We start from the raw sequence: 16052 nt of genomic DNA, 5'->3' as shown, positions 1-16052 counted from the left end.
CACACCCAAAGAACAAGACCAACCACCTGCCTTCATCTGTGAGGAAGGAAATGCAACCAAACCATAGAGAATGACCTGGAGATAGAACTTTGGAGACATGGACACAGATATTTTGTTTTGTAACCCATCTCCCAAACCACAGAAAATGCAACCAAACCATAGAGAATGACCTGGAGATAGAACTTTGGAGACAGAACTTTGGAGACATGGACACTGGGATATTTCGTTTTGTAACCCATCTCTCAAACTACAGCGTGTCTTGACTTACTTTCCTTGACGTCCTCTGGAATATCCACACCATCCACCAGGAGTAAAAGTTATTTGTTCTTTCAAATTTTGCCATTATGGAATAGGAAAGATATAAAAAACTTAATAGTTTTAAATTAACTTTTGTAATTAATTAATTTTTTTAAAATTAATTTTAGTTTTTAAATAGTCTGGACTCTCCAGACTATTTTATACAAAAATAGGTGTGGATAAATGAGCAGGAAATAACAAAACCCCCTGTTAGTAGCAAGGCTCATGGTAACATTATTTCCTAGCAAACCCGATGAAAGCATTTTACTGCAGTCAGAGAGGAGCTGACTAATTTGTGGGTTGCAGCAAGAACTTAAATTTGTGTAAAGAAAGAAAGAAAAGATAGGCATGGAAAAATTATTCCCTCTGCCTATCCAGAAAGTGCTTATAATAGAACATTTGCAATCTTCAAATATTCTTAGTCATGATCCTGTTACTGGCAGGGGAATCAATCCAGGTTCTTGGAACAGGACAACACTGAAATCATTGATTATTTCCATTTTGTGGGATGAAAATTTTGTTGGATAAAGAGCTGTTCCTATGTGGCAGCAGTTGAGTTTGATCCTATGGCTTTGGATATATATCATATGATATACAGCATGTGTCCTGTAACCCATAAATTCCGTGAGCAATGGAGATTGTAAATGGAAATCAGGCAGACAGCTCCACACAGCACAGAGTGAAAAATCAATCAACTATAATAGCAAATACAAAGGCTGTGCTGCAGGGCTGAAGAGCCATTTTGCTCCATGTATTCAAACACCTGCAGCAGAAGAGGCTCCTGTGAGGCATCTCTTTTCTGATGGAGAGAGATTTCTCATCTCAGTCCTTAATGAGCACTCAAATCATTGAGCTGAGCCTTGCTTTGTTCAAGGAAGAAAGTGCTGACCACTTAACATAAAAAAGCGCCCACAAACATGAGTCATAGTCCAAAGAGAAGGAGTTTTTCTTTAAAATCATAGGATTAAACGTGTGTATGAGGTTCTTTGCAATCCTTACTACCCCAATACTACAGAGACCATACACTGCACTTCCTGACTAAGATTTTTAACAGCTATAAGGGAAAAAAAACAGAGGTTGTCAGGTACTTATTGCCCTTCAGTGTCTGAGGCTGTTGGTGAAACATCACAAGCCCTGTGGTGTAACCCCAAAACCTGGCAGCCCTGAACATCAGCTCTTCCCCCAGCATCAGTTTTCAGCCTCTGACATTCAGCCAGTGACTGCTGCAGAATTCCAGGGGGAAACAAGCTGAGAGAGCCAAACCTCTGGCCCCATCTCATCATGGCCCGTTCTCCTCTGGAACATGCTGTTTTCTAGAAGTGTGGAAAACTTTCTAGATTTGACAACCCACACAACAGTAACCTTTTTTTATTGCTGGAGTTTGTTATTTTTTCCTCCTGCAAGTAAAGGTGCTTTGGAAATCATGAAAGTGTTTCATTGAGGGATATTTGCTTCAATGCACTGCCATTGTTTGGTCCTCTATTCACAGAAGGAAAACACAAATGTATAAATTATGCAGGCAGAAATCAATGAGGCTTTTGAGGGGGAATTCAGTGGCAGTGGTTTGGAAGGCAGCGAGCTGTGGCCGGTAAGCTCCGATCACAACACGGTTTATTAAAAATCCGGTCAGGTCCCATACAGAAATGATACTATTCTAATACCCCAATCATTTCTGCAAGGTGTAAATTGCTGTGTTGCAAGGAATGACGCTGCCTGAGACAAGTTACCAGCTTTGTGGAGCAGGGCAGGAGGTCAGACATGACAGAGATGGCACAAGTGAAGGCAGGGAGCTGAGAGTCGGAATATTTCCATCAGGATCCCAGACGTAGCAGCCAACGCTTCAGTCAGAGACAATCATTGCTAGGATACAGGGAAATGTGTCCAGAGTCATAGCAACAACTGATTACAAGCAATTCCCCAAACGTTTGAGGAGATGGTTCACTCTAGTCAGCACTTCAATTTCTTGGTGATTATCCAAGATGTAAACATCTTTACCCAAATAATCCAGCTGTCAGCCGTGAAAATCGATTAAATGGGAAAGTGGATGTCTGCAAAATGGTCCCTGCAAGGATTTCTGTGTAGGTGGAATGTAAGGGGGTCAGCAGTGCTGGTCCCAAAGTGGGAGCTCAGAGCCATGCACATCCTTTTCCTTTATCCACATCACCTTGTCCAGCCCTGCTAAGGCTCGCCTTGCCCCTCACGTGGCACAGTGGGAGCTCAGAGCCATGCACATCCTTTTCCTTTATCCACATAGGCTCGCCTTGCCCCTCACGTGGCATGTTTAGGAAAACACAGCACCAAAAAGTTAAATTTTGATTTATACCCCCATCTCCCATGAAGATGCAGAGTGTTTAAGGCATCCAAGGCTAGAGATGGCCCTTGCAGGGTGGATGAGGGTAGGACCCTTGGAAAGCTGGGCTGACAGCATCTCCTGGGGGCTGGGCTGCTGCTGCCACCAAATCACCAATAAATCAAATAGTGCCCACCATCACTCCTGGGGCATTTAATTCCTGGGAAAACACAATGTTGTCCCAAGCAGGGCAATGATTTCCACAAGGATCCATGCTTTCAGGCTGTGCTCTGCACCCAGAAGGTGCCAGCCACGCTCTCTCCACTGCTGGGAAGAAGCTGGATTGCCCTGCATTTCCCAGGTTTGGGAGATTTGGAAGAAGCTGGATTTCCCTGCATTTCCCAGATTTGGTGGATTTGGAAGAAGCTGGATTTCCCTGCATTTCCCAGGTTTGGTGGATTTGGAAGAAGCTGGATTTCCTGCATTTCCCAGGTTTGGTGGATTTGGAAGAAGCTGGATTTCCTGCATTTCCCAGGTTTGGTGGATTTGGAAGAAGCTGGATTTCCTGCATTTCCCAGGTTTGGCAGTGGCCCCACACCTCCGGCAGGACAGTCCCTTTCTCGAAGTCTCCCGATTTAATTTCCCACCTCCTTTCCCTGGATCTCTCCTCCTGGCTGTGTGTGACAATGCCAGGTGTGAGCAGAGCCCAGAGCTGCCCTTCAGGGGAGGAAAGAACTGACAACCAGAAAAGTCTGAACTAGTTAAGTGTGCACAAGGGAGGCTTTGTAAGCCTAATTAGAGGTAATTAGAAGTTCTCCAAAGCCATCCACCAAAGCCCTGATGAATATTTATTGCACTATTATGGACTGCTCCCAGGTATTCTCCAAGAGCATTGGAATTTTTCGGGGAAGGCAGTGATATAAGTACTTTTGAAGCAATTATCTTCCAGAATTGCAGTGGTCTGTGCAACTTACATGACTTTTACATACTTTTTAAAATATTACAGGGGAGCACAATGGCTTTTCTCAGGATATGTATGAAAGGTGACCTGACCTTAATGGACATGCACCAGCAATTCGAGCGCTGGTGCAACTCAGTTTAAAATTATGGCACTTGTGTCTGAAAACACTCAGGGAACTTGAATATCCAGGCTCCAAGTCAAAAAAAAAAAAAAAAAAAAAATTAAAAAAAAACTAACCATTGATCCTTCAGGACCCCACACCCAGCATTTCAGGGAGATGAACTGAAGAGCTTATGCACACTCGTGGTTACACAACCCACAAATCAACCCTGCTCTCAACACACATCTCTGCAAAACACACAAGATAAATATAGAGAAGGCAGTATCTCAGCTAATTAAGCTCTCACAAAGGTGAACTGCTGCAAGTTTAATTAGCTCGCCGATGTTCCTCCTGCAAGGGTGTTTAAATCAAAGTCAGCTTCATCTGGATCTAATTTGTAGTGCACAGGGATGCGGAGGGGTGAGCAGACTTTCACCTTTTGCTGGAAGCAGCACATCATCTCAGGCACAGGGGAAATGAGGTAAATGACATCACCATGCTCCTCTGGGCAATGGGTTACATTTTTCTGTTGAAATTATTCATCTGTTATTTAGCTTTGCATTGCGCCTGTTTCTACTGAAGATGCTCGCCTCAAAAATCCAATTGCACAATTCACCACAGTAATCCTGCTTTAATGAGGAAATGCTCATGGAAGGGCTGTGAGGGGCACAGGGCCTTGGGTGACCCTTTCCTAGTGAATCCCACCATAGAGATCCAATTGGAGGTTACCAGAGGTTCCTCAGGAACTGAGATTCTCTTTTATGGCATTTAAACAGAAGATAAATCAGTAATTTTCAAGAAAAGTAGAAATGTGAGGTAGGGGAGGGAGGCCGTAAATAATCACTCCTGAGTGTCCATTTCACCCTGTAGCCACAACCAGAGCTTCTGATCCAAGCCAAGAGCTCTTCCCAAAGCTGGAGCAGCACCATTTCCCCTACAGCAGTGGTTTGCTGTGGGTACCTCCCTGTGCAACGGGAGACACTTAAATCATTACAAGTGCTACTTTTAATTAAATGTTGAAACCATCAGCTTTTCTAAGCTAAAGTGAAAATCCTACCCATTAGCTGAGGACTCTCCAGAGCTGGAAAGAAGTGATCAAAAGCAGATGGAGAGGAAATAAACTCATGGCAACTATTACAATTTTCAAATTGGGTTCTTTACCAGCTGTGTCCAAGACTTTCTTCTCTCAGAAGCGTAAATCTTCCTTTGAGTGTAGTATAAACTGGGACCAAAATTTCTGGCAGCTTCCAAACCCTGCCCTACACTCCTGAAAGGGAAAATCCACCACAAGCCACCACCAGCCTGGTTTACCTTCTCCATGGTCACTGCAGTGGGGCAGCCTTGCTGGGAAAGCATTGCCTGCATCTGAGATTCCTCCAGTTCCCACACAATTCCAGGGCAGTAAAAGCATGGAGAATTTCAGAGAGGTTTCCAACCCTTCCCCTGAATCTGCCTCTCTAGTAGAACCCCCTGTGGTGCTTCCCTCTGGCACCAGGTGCCTTTTCCTTTGTCACTGCTTGTCCCACAGGGCTCCGAGCCAGACAACAGGAAGCTCATCAGGGGCATCCAAGGAGAAGGGAAGGTCAAACACCATCACCACACTTTTTGAGCCAAAAACTGATGAACAGGTCCTCTGGTTCAAAATTAACAATGGTTTTCCATGTGTAGAAAATCAGCATTTTCCTAAGAGAGTGGACAGACAATGCATTTAAATGGATGTAAATGGATCAATTTAAATATACAGCAGTAAAACCATCTCTTCCCTCCCTTCTTTCTTAGGTTTAAAATCAAAAGGGAATCTTAATTCTGTCTCTCTCTGAACATGTCAACTATTCTGGTCTGCCCATGTGCCATCCCTTATGCCAGAGTGTATGAGAGCTGATGGGAAATGGTTTGCCACAGGTGATTTAAATTTTTCTTTCCAAAACCAAATCTTGTGAGTCTGAGGCTGTCCTAGACATGTGAAATTATAATAATGTTTGTCTCCTCTAATTTAGAATAATCCACAGACCTTTGATTCCACATCTTCCCAGCAGTACCAACAATTAGTACTTTTGCTGAAACTTGTTTATGCTTTCCTTAATTTCAAGTGAGCAGAAGGTATGGCTTCCTAAAATAAAATTAGAAAAAAGGGAGAAAACCAGAATATGTGAGTAGGAAGGAATTACATAGTGCCTGGAAGAGAACAATTAATGACCTCTGAGAAGTTGAGTAAGAGCTACAAAATTTATTTGTATCCTAACAGGATTTTCTTTTGTAAAGGAAAACATGAAATATAAATCAACAATTGACATTTCTCCTTGGGGAAAAAGAGAGAAAAAGTGATGGATGACAGATGGCAGAGAAGTGACAGTACACTCTGCAGAGATGCTCAAATCATTTGTTGACAAGGAGAGTTTAAAAGCTTGAACAAAATGATATTTCTGCTCACGCATTTAGTCAGATAGTGCTTAACTGGTTTTGTGATGAAGGCAGAAAAGGCTATTTAAAGTTTCTGAAGATCTGAAAAAAAAATAGCTCAGGGATGATCATTTTCTTTAAAGTCCAAGTTGTGAAAATATGATAAAGCATTGGCAAAACATTTTCTTCAGGATAAGACTTGAAAGCCAGCACAGGAAATAGGTTAAATAAACATAACTTTACTGTCATAAGAAATTATAATTTTGCATTTTCCCTAAACATCTTTTGATTTTTAGGCAGGCAGTTGGAACTCTTTAAAGCCTCACTTAAAATACCCATATATTTATATACAAAATATATTTTATATACAAATATATACAGATAAATACATAGATAAGTTAATATACCCCCCCTCCCCCATGTACCCATGTATAATTTTCTATTTTTACATATTGCTTTTTATTGTCAGTCACTGATCAATGAGGAACAATGAGAGGAAACTTCAAAAGGTACCAAATGGGACTGGGGACAAACAAAGTGGAACCAAATTTCAAAGCCATGTCTGAGTCTTCCCGAGGTTTCTCAAGAGCTCAAGAAGCCAATACAATCCCTTGTTTTGTTTGTGTGGAACAGCTTTGCAAAGCCCAGTCTGTCAATAACAGCTTTGGACCATCCCAGACCAGAAGAAACCAATGCCATGAGGTCTTCCAGAGCTGTGTTAAACTTGGTTCTTGTACATCAGATAAATGATTCCTATTTGGTGCTGGTTACACATTCCTGGCAAATGATGGATGGAAGCTGGCTCATCTGCTCCCTTCATCGTGACATTTAAACATGCAAATGACCAGGAAAAGACTCCAAAAAGAGCATTTTTCAGCTTCCATCAGAGACCATCAGCTCTCTCCACATAGCACAGGAAAAAGATCTTTTACCTAGGTACTTGTAAATACAATGTGCTGGGGGCCAGAAGTGCTCAGACAGGGCAGGGATGGTGGGATGTGCACAAGGACCCAGCCGTGGGTGGTTTCTCACTTCAAAGCCCTGTGACCAACCCACCTGAATGCTGGAGCATGATGCAAGTACAAAACCTAGCACTTCAGAAATAATGGAAACAATTAACAGAGCTACTTGACAGCCTCTGTCTGGATAAACCCACATCCACACTTGGTTTGGAGTGGATTTAAAGTCTTGAGAAATGCAGGACCTTCCTGACAAGAGGATCACCTCTGCACAGGATCTGCTGCAGAACAGAGTCTCAGGGTAACTCTCCACCTCATAAAAGAGGAAGCAGGAAACAAGAAAGTCTTTAACAAGAAGGAATTCACTGAGTCTATGCAAATTGCGATTAATAGGGTTAACAAAGCTTTATTAGCACAGAGAAATGCACACGGAGAGGAGATTTTTAGGGTTATTAACCTCACACCTTGTTGGTTGGGGTTGTCATGCAGCAGAGCAATGTGATTTCTGTCTGGTGTATTTGTTTGCAAAGCCGGGGGCGTTTCAGAGACAGGACCACCCTCGGATTTGGGCTGTTTGCTCAGGCTGAGCAGAAGAGGATTCCTAATTCCTCCTCGTGCTCAGTGGAGCAGTTGGTTGTCTTCAGCAGAGGAATTCGCTGAGGGTCGAGCAGCAGGGAGATAACCCTGCCCTGCAGGGATAGACCATTTTATGTATTCATCAGCCATTCCTTGGCATGCAACAACAGCATAGCAATGAGCTGCTCCACCCTTTCCTCCCCTCTCAACATGTTAGGAGTCAGGCAGAAGATCGAGCTAAGCTTCCTGATAAACCTACCTCTATTCTCTTTCTCTTCACTTCTCTGTTGAAAGACCCAAACAAAAAAACCAAAACAATACAAAACAAAACAAAAAAAAAAAGAGGAAAAGACTGGAAAATGGAAATTTCATGGGAACAACATCTTTAAGGTCATGAAGTGAGGACAGTAAAAAGCCTAACACTGTGGATCTTCCGTATTCCAAGTTCCTCATTGATAGCACTTAGAGGCTTCTCACTTTTCTTTTCTGCAAGCTTTTTTCCCCCCTTAGAACCTGTCTTTCCAATTATTTGCTGTTTGCTACAAATGAAACAAGAGGAAGCTGATTCACAGAGATGCAGGTGCCTCTGTTCTGGTGGGTCAGGACAACCTGGAGCCTCAGAGGGGAGGCAGAAGAAAGCACTGAAGTTTCCAGGAATGCATGAAAAAAAGATAGGTGAACCAAGATGATAAATAATTATCCTTTTGGTGTGTACTTCAAAGAAATGGATGAAGGGCATCCTTTCTGTGGCAGGAAAGAACAGTCTGGACCTCTGTCCTTGTGGCTCAGCAGGAAGTGAGTACTGGGGGGTTGTTAACACGTATGGAAAATTTCATGGAGGTGCCAAACATCAGCTTCAGCAGCACCAGCAGAGGAATAAAGTTGGGAGCAGCCTGCTGCACTCCCTGCGTGTTTACTGCAGGGAGAATGACTCCTTGTCAGGACTAATTCCGTAATGGGAGTGACAGCCATTTAGGGGCTGAGTGGTGTCATTAGATGTGGCTCGCCTGCTCTGCAGCTACTTTTGCTGGCAGTTTGTGCCGTGGTGTCTTTCAAGATGTGCAGGAGAGGACGAGGGGAGGAGGGAGTGCAAAGGGTTATCTATTTCCAAACCTTTCTAACAGGAACTAGCAAGACCCTGCAGGCTGAAAGGGTCACTTGGGTGAGGCACGGAGAGGAGGGAGTGAATGGGGAGTGGGGAAGCAACCCCAAATCTGCTCTTCATCACAATGTGTGGATCCCTGGTGTTCCCCCCTGTTCCCCTGGGCATCTGCAGGTGTCAGTGAACAGGCACCAGCTCCCAGTGAGAGGGGAACCCTTCTCCTGCACAGCAACACTTAGGATTTCTCACACATCCAGAGGACTGTGGCATCCTTGTTTTCGTATCACTCTTGTGTCACATTTTTAGATGTAACAGTGCACAGTTATCCAGGGTTTCCCTTCTGGAATTGCAGAGGAAAAAAATGTTAAGCCCATTACAAATATGCTTTTTGACTGACAGCTTAAAAAACCTTCAGATTGTGATGCAAGTTGTCCCCTGGTCAAATATTAATTAGTTATCATTATTCACCATGGAAAATAAAAGTTGTGGTGGCTCTCAGACACTCATGCCAGCTCTTAACAAAGGCTTGACTTTGATCAAGGGCAAACAAAATAGGGAAGGAAAGCAAGGTGCTGTTTGAGCTGGAAGTGCACTTGAGGTTTTCATTTTTTGGGATCTCACCCTGAAGCCACAAACCAGCATGGGCTGTGCTGGAGCAACACTCTTCCATGGCACCTGGAAAACAAATTTCACTCTTCCTTTGGATAGAAGGAAACCAATATAATGAGAGATGTGGAGAGGGTAAAACTCAACCAAACCCTGCAAGAGCCTGAACAGGACCCCCTTGGCTTTGCTGCTGCTGCTCAGCACAGGCTGGCATTGCCTTCTTAACTCCCCATGAGCAGAGCAGCCCCTTGGTCCCAGCAGCTGGAGAGATGGCTGTGTCCCTCTGCAGGTGCCCAGCTGAGCCTTGGCCGCGTGCTGGGCAGCAAATCTGTTCTGGCAGCAAATGAAGATGTTTCCTCTCTTCCCCCTGGACAGCTATTCCTTACAACAACTTGTTTTTCTTCAAGGCTCACACTGAAGAGTGGCGGAGATGCATTGAAGTGATTGAATTGACTCGGGAAAGATGGTTAATCACATTTAGCTGTGTGACACCTTGGAGCCTCACTGCAGTGGTACAGTTTTATGAACTGTGTTCCCACAGGGCACGAAGGAGTTGCACATGCATTACACAAAGGAGTTGCACATGCATTATATATATATAGATATATATATATATACATATATATTAAAAATATACACTTTATATATATATATGTATATATATATGTATATATATGTATACATAAATAATATAACAACATGCATTTGGGTGATAAATCCCCCATGTACTTTACCTGGATGGCTCCACAGATCCTCACAAACACTGTACCTGCTGATTTTTATATATTTGGGGGGATTTTTGAATCCATTTGCACATACAATTAGCAGGGTTGACAGCAGCTGTTCTTAGGAGAGGGCAGGCAGGCTGGGATTTAAAACAAATACAGATGTTAGATAGAATTCATGTTGATAAAATATTTCAACTCTAATCTTGATAGAAACCAAAAGGCAGTGGTGGGTTATTATTTTTCCAGTTGTCAGGTGAAAGTTAGATTTACACAGTGCTGAAGGAAGAGGGTGGAAGAGAGAGCTGCTGAGTTCTCTCAGCAGCCCCAAGCTCTCACTTGGAAATAATAATTTATGGAGCTGACATTCTGTGGACAGAAACCTGAGGGCAAGTCAGCCCTGCGAGGGGAAGGACACATCTGAGGGATGTGAAGTGTGAGGTCCACATTGCCATGAGTGCTGGCATGTGTGATGGATGGGCAAGAAGTTCAAGTAAGTGCAATAATGGATTATGAAAGCTGTCCTCATTCTGGGAAGAAGAATTGCCCAGGTGCTGAAAGCAGCAGCAGCAATGGTGCCACAGGGAGTGAAACCCTTTATTTCTGTCACTGGAGCCAGGATCTGTGTGTCAGAGAGATTCTGCATTGTCCAATTTCTTTTCTGTCTGCTGGATGGTGATTGATTTACTGACCTTGAGTGCAACACCTCGCCCTGAGAGCAGCACACAGCCTGCCCCTGCTCTTCATCCAGGCTCTCACCTTTAAGTTATCTCTCCATGCATAATCCAGGAATCTCATTTGAATTCAGTACAAAATAACAGTTTTCTGCTACTGCATAATGTGACATGGGCTGAGCCTGTTGCAGGGACTGGAGAACATGCAGGTGAGGGAGAACACCTCTGTTACTTAGCCATGCCTCAGAAGCTGAAAGACAGGGCTCTGCTGTCCTAGGGAATGTGGAAACTTGGTGCAGAAAGGTGTCCTCTGAGCCTCCTGACACTTCTGAGGGCAGAGGAGACTCAACCATCCCATTCCTTCCATCCCCCTGTGTGCCTGGAGAGGGAGGGTGTCCTGCTCCATCCCTGCTTTGGAAAGAGGTGGGATCTGAACTCAGCCCTGAAACAGCACCTCCCTACACCCAGCACATCACTAAACCCGGGTTTTACCTGCGGACCAGCTGGGCTGAGCCTCCAGGGAGCTTGGACCTGTCCAGCTGGACTTGTTGGGCTGTGCCTGCTGAGCTCCGTGTCCTGCTGCTGCCTCCCAGCACAGCCCTTTGCCTGCTTGTCCTCACCACTTTCCAGTCTCTCTCTCTCTCGCCTGGCTGCCCTCCCCCTTCCCTCCTCTTTCTTTTATTTCCACCTTTCCCGACATCTGCCCTCCTCCTTCCCTCCTCTTTTTTTATTTCCACTTTTCCCGACATCTGCCCTCCTCCTTCCCTCTCCCCACCTCGCATTGTCCTTCCTTTCATTCCCCATCACTCCAAATCCTTTCTGGCTTCTGAGCTTTTGTTCCGCTCCCTCTTTGCCCGTGCTGGGACCTGCGCTGCCTTTCTGTTTACACGCATGTCTGTGCCAGTGCTGTGTGTGCCAAAGCATGGAAAAGTGCCCCTCTGAGACCCGTTTTCCTTTTGCAGAGCAGACCGTCCTTTGTGCCAAAATAATGACTCAGCACCGCCGCGGGAGAAGGGCCGTGTGTGCTCCTGGAGGAACAGGGATGCAGATGAGCTGCCCAGGCTTGGGGCTCAGTCTCTGCCTCGAAGGTGATGCCTCCAAGTGAAAACAGCATGAAGCAGTGAGATGAGAAGGAGGAGAAATTATCCAACAACACAAAATTAACTTTTAGCTTTGTTTCTGATGGACCAGAGGCCAGACAAAAAGCAGCTCCTCTCTTGTTCTTGCCTAGCATGTGCATGCAAAGATTTCCCAGGGGTTTACCCATTCCCTTTGTGTAACTTGAAACATAATCATATTATAAACAGAGATTGCAGCATTTTTGGCTTTCAGCTAAGTGTTCTTGAATGGTCACTTGTCAGTTTGACTCCAGCATCCTTTATCAGTCACTTTATGCCGTGGCATTTCAGCTTGAAGACAACCAGCTGCATCTTTCAACATTGCCCACTTGATCTGGCTGCCAGTTTCTCTGTGACTCACAGCATTTTATTTTAAGCAAAAGGAGTAATGAAATATTTATTCTTTTTCTTGGGAAACTTGAAACTAGAGGCAAAATGTAACAGTTTTGCTTTTTCTCTTCCACCTCCATGTCTCTGAACTGCTCCATTCTCTCTGGGATGAGAGAACTCAAGATTGACCACCAGCCTCACTTTGAAGATATTGGGGTTTCTTTGTGGGACAAGGGCATGAGAGTCTCAGTAACACAAAACCCCTTTCACCTTTTGCCTCTCCCCACAAATTCACCCTGCACAGCTCTGTGTCCAAACCTGCCTTCCTGGTTCTGCTGGGGGTTTCCAGCATCACTTCTGGGGACAGGTAATTGTACTCTTTCTCTGTGGATTTCTTATTTTATCCTAAAGGAAGTAGCAGAACCCACTGTTATAATAAATTTGAAAATCACAAACCAATCTACTGATTGTCTTCGTGTACTTTCTGTGCTCTTGGCATCCTTTAGAGATGGCTTGCCCTTATCTATCACCAGTGGGAAAAGGGGAAAGGTCCTACTAGTGCTTCTTGGTTGCCTCTATAGGGATATAGGGGACCAAGCTGACTTTACCCCATGAGATAATAATAAGCCCATGGAGGAGGTGATTAGTGGAACAGATTCCAGAGGCACCCTGCTGGCTCTAATCTGTCTGTTGTCATTCTGCTGCTGCTGTTGGATCCAAACAGCCAGGCAGGGTGAAAGCCACGCATTTCCGAGGGGTTTATGTCAATCTTCTGACTTTTCATTTGACTGGGGTGGTATTTTTATTTATGGAAGGTACGGCACGTTGGGCCTGCCTTGGGTTGTGGATAATCTCCGCTTAGAGCTTTTTGATCCATTTTCCAAAAAGATTATTTTAATCTCTTCCTCCCTTCCCCCAGTGCATCTCACTGCACCAAGGGATAATTATTTATCCTCTTGGCTCACCTCGCTCCCACTGGCCACTGTTTGATGCTGGCCAGATGCCTGGAGCAGAGGAGACAGGGTAAGTTTTTGTGCAGGGGATGTGACGTGACACAGTGTCAGTGATTTGAGACAGCGGCACAAAATGACTAAATCCATACTTAAGTAAACTATCACAAACAATAGTTTTGTTGCTTGTCTGTTCCCTGAGCCAGGCAGAGGCCAGGCTGACCCTGGTTTGAGCGGTCCCTGGGATGCTCTGCTTTGCTGGGGAAAGTTGTTCTGCTGAGCAAGAAGAGAGTAAACACAAAAACCCTTCAGGCAGAGCCAGGCAGGTCCCCAGCACCCAACACTGTCTCTGTTTTGCCAGCAAAAAAAAGGCAGCAGCTAAGGCCTTCTGCCTGTTCAGCTGCTCAGTGTTAACAGCACTGAGTTTGCCCTGGAAGAAATTATCATATTCATGTTCAGAACCCCCAAACTCTCCCAAAATGAGTCTGTTATTTCCTTCAAAGGCTGCTCTAAAGCCACGCTCTAGGCATGGCTGGGTTTGGTCTTCAGGATGATAATTAGGGAGAATGTCACCAATCTCAGGCTGCATGGAGCTGGACAGCATGTACAGGCTGATAAAGGGAATTGGAAATTCACTCAAAAATGTGATTCAGAACACATATTTTCCCCTTTCTCTTCCTCCTGCTTTTGTCTTTAGCAAACCACTCTTCCTACTCACCCAGTCCTGGAGGGTAATTTTTCTCTTCATGACTTGTGGAGCTACTTGAAAAGGTTCAATTAGTGAAGAAAGGTTCTGACTGTGTATTTGCAGCACTTCCATTCTCTGGTTTTGCTGAACCTCTGTCTTCATGGGGATTACACACTCATCTTAATTAGGAAGTGGAAGAGGAAAAGAGAAGCTTTTTAGCCTGCATTATTTAACTTTGATCTGACTTATTCCCTTTCATTCTGGAAGAAAAACATTTCAAAGACTTCCAGGAGCCTGAGTCTAATGGCATTGACCAGAGGCACTGTCAGTCTTGCTGGAGAAGAGAAGAATGCACTGATATCTCAGCTTCTCACAGAGTGTAATAATGCCCTTCTTAGAAACCAGCTTTCATTAGACAAATTTCTAAATTTAAGGTCATATTCTTTTCCTTGGGTGATTCTCATTTAAGAGTCTATAATGCAGATACATCTTATATCTTGGTTAGCTTTACCCAGAGAGAGAAAATGATTCTTTGTCTCTTACTTCAGGTTTCAGAGGCAGTTATTAAGCACACTTAAATAAACTGAATATTTTAAAGAAACTTCATGGGCTTTATCCTGAAAAAGGAGTAGGGACTCTAAATTCAACTTTCCATCCTCCTGGTGTAGAATGGGGACATCAAGAGAAATTATTTACAAACTGAGCTAGATTGTGACATCCTGCTCACTAATATTTGTTTAACAAACATCACAAACACAACCAGCTTCTGAGGCTTTTTTGGAGAGGATTGGGGGGGTTCTGCCATCTTTTCAGGTGATGTTTGCTTTAAACATTTAAATGTAGTCATGAGGTTGGCAATGTATTGCTTGGTACCCCCAGAGATGTCACATCCTATAAGGGAAATGCACATAACAGAAGAAGTAATGGCACCTCCACTAAATTGTACCACAGATCTTCACAGCCTCTGTTATTATTGTGGTTTGAAGGGCAAATGGCACAATGGAAATGTCCTGGGAGATGTCTCTGGTTCTGGAGCTCACACTTGTGCCTCACTGCTTTAGTTGTCACCCTGCTGTCCTCCTGCCCAGGCTGTGCAGAACCTTCAGCAATAATGCATTATTAACATCCTCTTTCTGGGCATCAGAAATCAAACATTAATAGACTCATACAGAGTGCTCCAGTTCAGATTACTCCTTTCTTCCTCCTTTCTTTTGCTAACAGGAGATGTCAATACAAACACACTCTGAGCTGGGGGTTGGCTCAGGGTGGAATTTCACCACAAAGTTACTGTCAGAAAAAGGGCAGCTTTGGTGAAGTTTTGGTTCACTTCATCGCAACTAAATACCTGCTGCAACATGGAAAATCCAGCTTTTGCTAATGTGGGAAACATGGAGCTTCACTGAGGTTTAATAACTAAGCAAACAAGCAAGCACTCCCCACAGAACACACCCACCCTTCTCGTGGGTCCTTTTTGTTCAGCAACCCAGACAGTTTCTCACTGGGATCTCCCACTTCCTTTATTTAAAATAATAATAATAATAAATAATTTTTTTAAAAGTGTATGTGATTTTCAAAATCAGGCAATCCTTTCCCCCATTCAGTGCTAACAATTCCTCTTGATTTCAACAGAGGAGGAGTCAGGGAGACTCTAAACCTGTGTCTGAGCATTCACGCTGTTTCCAGCAAGGAAAAACTGAGACAAATTTCTCAGTCTCTCAGCTGCCTTCCACTTTTCACAGGACACAGACTGCTCCTCCTTTCAAATGCCAAAAGGCTGTTTTTGGGATAAATAACCCATACCATAGTGGCAAGATTTGTCAGATTGTTCTTTGAAAGGCTCATGGGAAATTGGGCGGTGGAATGGAAGTCACTTTGCAACCTTGATGCCCTATTTAAAATACAAATAATAGAGCATTATAAATATAATCACATCTGAAAAATAGATTAGAGTGAGGAGACCTGCTTCCCAGGCTGTCAAAAATATGGAAGATCTTATAACTTCGACCCTGAATTTTCTATCCTGTCAAATCTGACCCAAGAACATCCTTCAGGGACAGGGTATTACCAATCCTGACCTAGGGATGTTCTGTCAGATACAGAGGCTGGGAAAGGATCCAGGATCTGCCAAATAAGGGTTAGCCAAGGATCCTGTTTATAGACTGTTCTGGTGACAACTGAAATGTGAAGCTGCCTGGGCAGGCTGAGAGCAGAGCCTGCCCAGGAGGGGCTGAGCAAAACCCTGAGCTGTGCCACCTCCCACCCTCTGGGCTGGCTGT

The sequence above is a fragment of the Pyrgilauda ruficollis genome, unplaced genomic scaffold, assembly GCF_017590135.1.
Source record: "Pyrgilauda ruficollis isolate IOZ18807 unplaced genomic scaffold, ASM1759013v1 scaffold45, whole genome shotgun sequence".
Classification (NCBI taxonomy): domain Eukaryota; kingdom Metazoa; phylum Chordata; class Aves; order Passeriformes; family Passeridae; genus Pyrgilauda; species Pyrgilauda ruficollis.
This window is presented reverse-complemented; position numbering follows the sequence as displayed.